This window comes from Nicotiana tomentosiformis, chromosome 3, assembly GCF_000390325.3.
Source record: "Nicotiana tomentosiformis chromosome 3, ASM39032v3, whole genome shotgun sequence".
Classification (NCBI taxonomy): Eukaryota; Viridiplantae; Streptophyta; class Magnoliopsida; order Solanales; family Solanaceae; genus Nicotiana; species Nicotiana tomentosiformis.
The window spans coordinates 105,609,324-105,618,057 of NC_090814.1; the positions used below are offsets into that span (position 1 = coordinate 105,609,324).

General features: G+C 37.4%; 1 pseudogene; it reads left to right on the forward strand.

The window, feature by feature from the left end:
* The first annotated feature begins 715 nt into the window (after window positions 1-715).
* Window positions 716-2,391, forward strand: LOC104117751 (alkane hydroxylase MAH1-like; annotated as a pseudogene).
* The last annotated feature ends 6,343 nt before the right edge of the window (window positions 2,392-8,734 follow it).

An 8,734-nucleotide genomic window follows, 5' to 3' on the forward strand; every position in this document is an offset into this window, starting at 1 on the left:
ACACCATCTTAATACATGTCAAATCTATATATCAATTTTGGGTGGTTAAGCACCCATTGACCTTGACAAAGAGTACGCATAATTATATTGAAATATTAAGGAAAGGGATATAATAAGTTAACAAGCACACACGTAACAAAAAGCTTTATGGGTGCTTTGGTCAAGAAATATGGCTGAAATATTGAAGAAAGTGGGCAACGGGAGTTCGTTTCTAACATCTATAATAATTCCTTTTTAATTTATAGGCACTTTTGTTCTTTCCATTAGCCACTATTATGATACTACTTATTTTTTTTGCTGACTTTTTGTTTACCTTTTTCTTAAAACTATTTTTTTACTTTATCTAAATCACCATAAGAAAGAAAGAAAAAGAAAATCTACTTAAAAAAAGGAACTCCAAAGTTCGACCCCTTTTGAAGACCAACAGTTCATCCTGATCAATAGTACTTGTGTTATTCATAACAGTTTTACGTGTCCATATTAATACTATGAGTTTTCTTATTAATTTTTAAATGGTCGGGTTCAAATATATAGTTATGCACTTATATTGATAGTACTTTAAGTTAAAAAAAAAGTAAAGCAACCATGAATTCAAAATTTTAGATCTCTCAATTCTTAAATGAATTGCCCATCCCTTATTCAAGAACTGTACAATCTATGTCAATTGTCAAACTCCTCAACTAATCATCACACTTTTAAATAATATTGGGCCCATTCAAACTTAAGTTGCGAATATTGTAACTCTTATATAAATTTTTTGAAGGTAATGAATTGCTCAACCATACAAAAATTACTAGCTAGCAGAACCAAAGCTAGCTTGACCAAAAAGAAAAAAAACTCTCCAATCCGCAATGAATTTCCTTGAATATTCTCCTCTTCTATTGATAATTTTTTGTTTCACTTATTTTATTACATGGTACCTCCGACATAGATGGACAAAAACATCTTCAGAACCAACAAATTGGCCATTCATCCGGATGTTACCAGCACTTATTATGAATCTTCATCGTATGCATGAATATACGACTGAGGTTCTTATAGAAGTTGGGGCCACTTATGAGTTCCAAGGTCCTATGTTTGCCAACTTGGACATGTTTTTTACTTGTGATCCTTCAAATATTCATCATATATTTAGTAAAAACTTCTCAAACTATCCAAAGGGACCCGAGTTTCGTAAAATGTTTGATATCTTGGGAAATGGGATCTTTAATGTTGATCATGAATTATGGGAGTTTCATAGGAAAACCACCTTGTCCATAATGAGCCATGCAAAGTTTCAAACTTTGTTAGAGAGGAACATGTGGTACACTGTCGAAAAGGGCTTCGACCAATTCTTGATGCTTTTGCTGAGCAAGGTAAAACATTGGATTTACAAGACGTTTTTCAAAGGTTCACTTTTGATTCTATCACCAAGTTGTTACTTGATCATGATCCGAGAAGCTTGTCCATTGACTTACCTTTTTTGCCATATGAAAAGGCATTCGGCGATGCTCTTGATGCAGTTTTACACCGACATATAATGCCAGAATGTTGTTGGAAATTGCAAAAATGGCTTCAAATTGGTAAAGAGAAGAAGCTCAGAAGCTCACTCAAGCATGGGTGGCTTTGGATCAGTTCATATATCCTTGCATTTTACAAAAGCAAGAAGAGTTGATGAATAAAACCATCAAAGACGAGGACAGTTTCACATTTTTAACTGCCTATATTAGAATGTACAATTTATGGAACAAAGGAGATTTGGGTACTTTACAAAAATTTCTGAGGGACACTTTCTTGAATTTAATGCTTGCTGGGAGAGACACCACAAGTGCAGCTCTCACTTGGTTTTTCTGGCTCTTGGCTAAAAATCCCTCAGTCAAGACAAAGATTAGAGAAGAGATTCAGCAACAACTACATCTGAAAAAGGATGAAAACGTCAAGTTTTTCAACAAAGAAGAAACACGAAAATTGATCTATCTACATGCTGCCTTGTGCGAAACTCTTAGGCTCTTTCCATCAGTTTCTTTAGAGCACAAAGTCCCACTTGAACATGACATCCTTCCTAGCGGTCACCATGTCACTCCAAAAACGAGAATGATTCTACCATTCTATGCAATGGGGAGGATGGAGACTATATGGGGGAAAGATTGCTTAGAATTCAAACCTGAGAGATGGATCTCAGAACGAGGAGGAATTAAGCATGAGCCATCTTTCAAATTTACAGCATTTAATGCGGGTCCAAGGACTTGTTTAGGGAAAGAAATGGCATTTGTTCAGATGAAAATAGTGGCAGCCACCATCCTATATAATTATGATATCCAGTTAGCGGAAGCTCAAAATATCTCTCCCGCTACTTCTATTATCATGCAAATGAAACATGGTCTGATGGTTAGGGTCGTCAAGAGGGCATAGCGCATATATATATTTCCTTGATTCATATATATATATATATATATATTGTTATTCCCGGTCAATATTGCTGTATTTGTAAATATTAATTCTGCAAAATATAAGTTAACGTAATGAAACAATAATAATAAATTCGAGCCCACTGAATTCACAGTGTTTCCTTAAGGAATTTAATCCCCTCCTAGTACCCAAGGTAATGGATTATTTCCTCCCAGGATAGAACGAATAACACACTGGTGTAGCGGTACTTCAAACCCCAGTGTTTCGGCGAACACAAAGTTCGGTAGCAAATCACACTTACAGTTGCTTTGTTTGAAGTTAAAAACAATGCAGAACGAAGGAGTATATACTCAGAAAAACGTATGGAAGTTCTGAGAGGAAGGAGTGCAATGTATAGCCAATTTGTTGAGTGAATTGTATGTTGAGTTGAGTATTTCTTCAACATTTGCTGCTCATATATATAGCAGCCAAGAAGGAGTGCAAGACCAAACGTCCACCCTTCATGGTGGAGCAAGCATTACATGTTTGTGGAGCAAGCACTTCATGTTTGTGGAGCAAGCACTTCATGGTGGGAAGACCATTATCCGGCTGCCAAATTATCAATACACGGATTGGAAAATATCCGTTTACAAATACGGATAATCTTACGTTAATACTTACTATTAACAAATAAATTTGGTCCAAAAAATTAATCAATCAATCGATCATTTGACCAAATCCAAATCCAAATCCAAATCCGAAGCCGAAGCCGAAGCCGAAGCCGAAGCCGAAGCCGAAGCCGAAGCCGTAGCCGAAGCCGAAGCCGAGCCGAGCGAGCGACGACGACGACGGCGCGAGGCTTGCTTTCTTCTTAACTCTTTAAGAGCTACAAGAAGAGCAATTATATATATACCCACCAAAAATATCTTCCACTTCCAATATGGGACAATGTCTCATTGTTAAGAGGGGAAACTTAAAATTTTACTCAAAATTTCATTTTCCCTCCATTTCCCATTCACCCTCATTTTAAGAATATTACATCTTAAAAAATAAAACCTCAACAATCCCCCACATGAATGGGGAATGGCTATATCACGGAAGTATGCATGAAAAACTGTGTGATTTACAAGCAAGGATTAATTGCATCTGGATAAGTAGGTTTCCCTTTGAACTTTCCGTAGTAAACTTATGTCGGATATACTCGGTCAATCGGTAGATTTGATATCTTTGAACCGTCGATCTTTGGTGCATACCTAGACAACCATAAGTCACACAATCAACCCTTAACCGTCTTTGGTTCTCATTGTTGTGTTCGTTTCAGCCATGAACACCGCCTGGTTTCATAAGTGCGTAGAGAACTGGCCTTACAAAGTTCTCCTTGAAGCGGCTCACACTTCACACTTAAATAGGTGATTCCTAAACGTGTCATCCTGTAGATACACTATTTGATATACCCCGTATCAAATTTAGAAATCATTAAAAAGCCTTAATGCTTTATCCTTGGTACTGAACATTGTCTCATCACGAGAATGGACTAAAATTTTATTTGACAATGTTGAACCGTCATTAATGACTTTGTTTGATCTCTTTGAACCTAGATCTTGGGATCTCCAGTCTTCTAGGTAGAGTTACCGCCACAATGACTTGTTCTCGGCCATAGCCCCATTCCCCTTGATGATTTCTCAACTACCTCTCTAGTTAGGCCTTTTGTAAGTGGATCCGACACATTATCACTTGACTTTACATAGTCAATTGTGATAATTCCTCTAGAGAGTAATTGCCTAACGGTTTTATGTCTTCGTCGTATATGACGAGATTTACCGTTATACATGACGCTCCCAGCCCTTCCAATTGCCGCTTGACTATCACAATGTATGCATATTGGTGCCAACGGTTTGGGCCAAAATGGAATGTCTTCCAAGAAATTCCGGAGCCATTCAGCTTCTTCACCGGCTTATCTAAGGCTATGAATTCAGCCTCCATTGTAGAGCGGGCAATACATGTTTGTTTGGACGACTTCCAAGATACCGCTCCTCCACCAATAGTGAATACATATCCACTCGTGGACTTAGAATCAGTTGAACCGGTGATCCAATTTGCATCACAGTATCCCTCAATCACCGCAGGAAAATTACTGTAGTGCAATTCAAAGTTCTGGGTATGTTCTAAATATCCCAAAACTCGTTTCATTGCCATCCAATGAGATTGGCCTGGATTGCTCGTATATCGACTCAGTTTACTTATAGCACAAGCTATGTCTGGTCGTGTACAATTCATGATATACATTAAGCATCCCAATACACGAGCATAATCCAATTGTGATATGCTTTGGCCTTTGTTCTTTGCTAATGCAAGATTCACGTCAATTGGAGTCTTTGCAACTTTAAAGCCCAAGTGCTTGAATTTTTCAAGTACTGTCTTAATATAATGAGATTGTGACAATGCCAGACCTTGAGGAGTCTTATTGATCTTAATTCCCAGAATTAAATCAGCAACTCCCAAGTCTTTCATATCAAACTTGCTATTGAGCATACGCTTAGTAGCATTCATGTTGGCAATGTCATTACTCATTATCAACATATCATCCACATATAGGCAAACAATGACTATGTGATTTGGAACATTTTTAATGTACACGCATTTATCACATTCATTTATCTTAAAACCATTTGACAACATTGTTTGGTCAAATTTCGCATGCCATTGTTTGGGTGCTTGTTTTAGTCCGTAAAGAGACTTAACAAGTCTACATACCTTCTTTTCTTTACCTGGAACCACAAACCCTTCAGGTTGTTCCATGTAAATTTCTTCCTCCAACTCTCCATTTAAGAAGGCCGTCTTAACATCCATTTGATGAATTTCAAGACCATACACTGCAGCTAATGCTACTAACATCCGTATGGACGTAATTCTTGTAACTGGAGAGTATGTATCAAAGTAGTCTAGACCTTCTCGTTGTCTATATCCTTTGACTACGAGCCTTGCCTTGAATTTATCAATAGTGCCATCATCTTTGATTTTTCTCTTAAAAATCCATTTAGAACCCAAAGGTTTATTTCCAGGAGGAAGATCAACCAATTCCCATGTATGGTTGTTCAATATGGATTCTATTTCACTATTGACTGCCTCTTTCCAAAACAATGATTTCGAAGAAGTCATAGCTTCTTTAAATGTTTGAGGCTCATTCTCCAATAAGAAAGTCACAAAATCTGGTCCAAATGAAGTAGACGTTCTTTGACGTTTACTACGTCTTGGATTCTCCTGATTACATGTACTTTCTTTTATTTCTTCCCGAGGTCGTTTAGATCCTTCACCAGACGACTCACATTCCTTTTTATACGGATATATATTTTCAAAAAACTCAGCATTATCTGATTTTATAACCGTATTATTATGAATGTCGGGATTTTCTGATTTATGAACCAGAAATCGATATGCTTTACTATTTGTCGCATATCCTATGAAAACACAATCAACGGTTTTCGGTCCTATCTTTACCCTTTTGGGTTTAGGAACTTGCACTTTTGCCAAACACCCCCACACTTTAAAATAATTCAAGTTGGGCTTCCTTCCTTTCCATTGTTCATAAGGAATGGATTGTGTTTTGCTATGGGGCACTCGATTTAATATTCGATTAGCCGTAAGAATGGCTTCCCCCCACAAGTTCTGTGGCAAACCAGAACTTATCAACAACGCATTCATCATCTCCTTTAATGTGCGATTCTTTCTTTCCGCAATCCCATTAGATTGGGGCGTGTAAGGGCTGTTGTTTGATGAATAATTCCATATTCTAAACATATTTCTTCAAAAGGAGATTCATATTCACCACCCCTATCACTTCTTATCATTTTTACTTTCTTGTTAAGTTGCGTTTCAACTTCATTTTTGTATTGCCTGAATGCGTCTATTGCTTCATCTTTACTATTCAGTAAGTAAACATAGCAATATCGAGTACCATCGTCAATAAAAGTTATGAAATACTTCTTTCCACCGCGAGATGGTATTGCCTTCATGTCACAAATATCTGTGTGAATTAAGTCTAAAGGATTTGAATTCCTTTCAACTGACTTATAAGGATGTTTAACATACTTAGATTCCACACATATTTGACATTTTGATTTTTCGCATTCAAACTTGGGCAATACTTCCAAGTTAATCATTTTCCGCAAGGTTTTATAATTGACATGACCCAAACGTACATGCCATAAATCATTTGACTCAAGTAAGTAAGAAGAAGCTGAAATATTATTATTATTTTCAACAACCATTACATTTAGGTTGAAAAGGCCCTCGGTGAGGTAACCTTTTCCCACAAATATTTCATTCTTACTAATTACAACCTTGTTGGATACAAAAATGCACTTAAAACCGTGCTTAACAAGAAGTCCAGTAGAGACTAAATTCTTTCTCATTTCGGGAACATGAAGGACATTGTTCAAAGTCATGACCTTGCCAGAAGTCATTTTTAGAAATACCTTCCCATATCCTTCAACTTTTGCTGTTGAAGCATTTCCCATATAAACTGTCTCTCCGGGTTCAGCAAGAGCATAGGTAGCAAAAGCCTCTCTAACTGCACAAACATGGCGAGTGGCTCCTGAATCAAACCACCACAGTTTAGGATTTCCCACCAAGTTACATTCAGAGAGCATGGCACACAAGTTATCAACATCATCATGGTTTACTACCATGTTTGCTTGATCCCTTTTCTTGTCTTTCTTCGGAGCACGACACTCCGTAGATTTGTGTCCGGTTTTCCCACAGTTGTAGCAGTTTCCACTGAACCGCTTCTTGCTTGGGTTGTATTTCGGACCAGAAGCCTTCTTCCTCTTTTTGTTAGCTTCAACAATATTTGCTCCCATTATTGTTGAATTTCCACGGCCTCTCCTTTCAGCAGCTTTATTGTCCTCTTCGATTCTCAACCGAACAATGAGATCTTCAAGGGACATTTCCTTTCGTTTGTGTTTCAAATAATTTTTGAAGTCCTTCCACAACGGAGGCAACTTCTCAATCATTGCTGCTACTTGGAATGCTTCGTTGATTACAAGACCTTCAGCAAGTAGATCATGAATAATCACTTGCAATTCCTGGACTTGAGTAATAACAGACTTGCTATCTATCATTTTGTAGTCCAGAAATTTTGCGGCAACGAATTTCTTCATCCCGGCATCTTCAGTCTTATATTTCTTTTCAAGCGCATTCCACAATTCTTTGGATGTCTCCATGCTACTGTATACATTATACAGATTATCATCCAGTCCGCTAAGAATATAATTCTTGCATAAAAAATCAGAATGCTTCCACGCTTCAATCACGAGAAAGCGTTCATTATCTGGAGTTTTATCCGGCAGATCAGGAACATCTTCCTTGATGAACTTCTGTAGACATAACGTAGTTAAGTAGAAGAACATCTTCTGCTGCCAGCGTTTGAAATCAATCCCGGAAAATTTTCCGGGTTTTTCTGCCGGTGCCAACGCCGGTGTTCGGCTTGTCGTTGCGTTGGCAGTCGCCATCGGAACAGCTTGGTTTTCGTTTTCAGTCATCATCTTTTTTAGAAAAGAATGACACAAACAAACGTTTAATACACGTTTTCAAACTGGAGTAAAAATCACGTAGATTTTAATATCCAACAAAACGCCACGAAGGCTTAACTCTCCAAAACGGGAGTACACAAACCACAAAGGTTTTAGTTTGCAGAATAATAAGAATAACACAAGTACAGAAATAAATATTAAATTCCTTAAGATTGTTATTCCCGGTCAATATTGCTGTATTTGTAAATATTAATTCTGCAAAATATAAGTTAACGTAATGAAACAATAATAATAAATTCGAGCCCACTGAATTCACAGTGTTTCCTTAAGGAATTTAATCCCCTCCTAGTACCCAAGGTAATGGATTATTTCCTCCCAGGATAGAACGAATAACACACTGGTGTAGCGGTACTTCAAACCCCAGTATTTCGGCGAACACAAAGTTCGGTAGCAAATCACACTTACAGTTGCTTTGTTTGAAGTTAAAAACAATGTAGAACGAAGGAGTATATACTCAGAAAAACGTATGGAAGTTCTGAGAGGAAGGAGTGCAATGTATAGCCAATTTGTTGAGCGAATTGTATGTTGAGTTGAGTATTTCTTCAACATTTGCTGCTCATATATATAGCAGCCAAGAAGGAGTGCAAGACCAAACGTCCACCCTTCATGGTGGAGCAAGCATTACATGTTTGTGGAGCAAGCACTTCATGTTTGTGGAGCAAGCACTTCATGGTGGGAAGACCATTATCCGGCTGCCAAATTATCAATACACGGATTGGAAAATATCCGTTTACAAATACGGATAATCTTACGTTAATATTTACTATTAATAAATA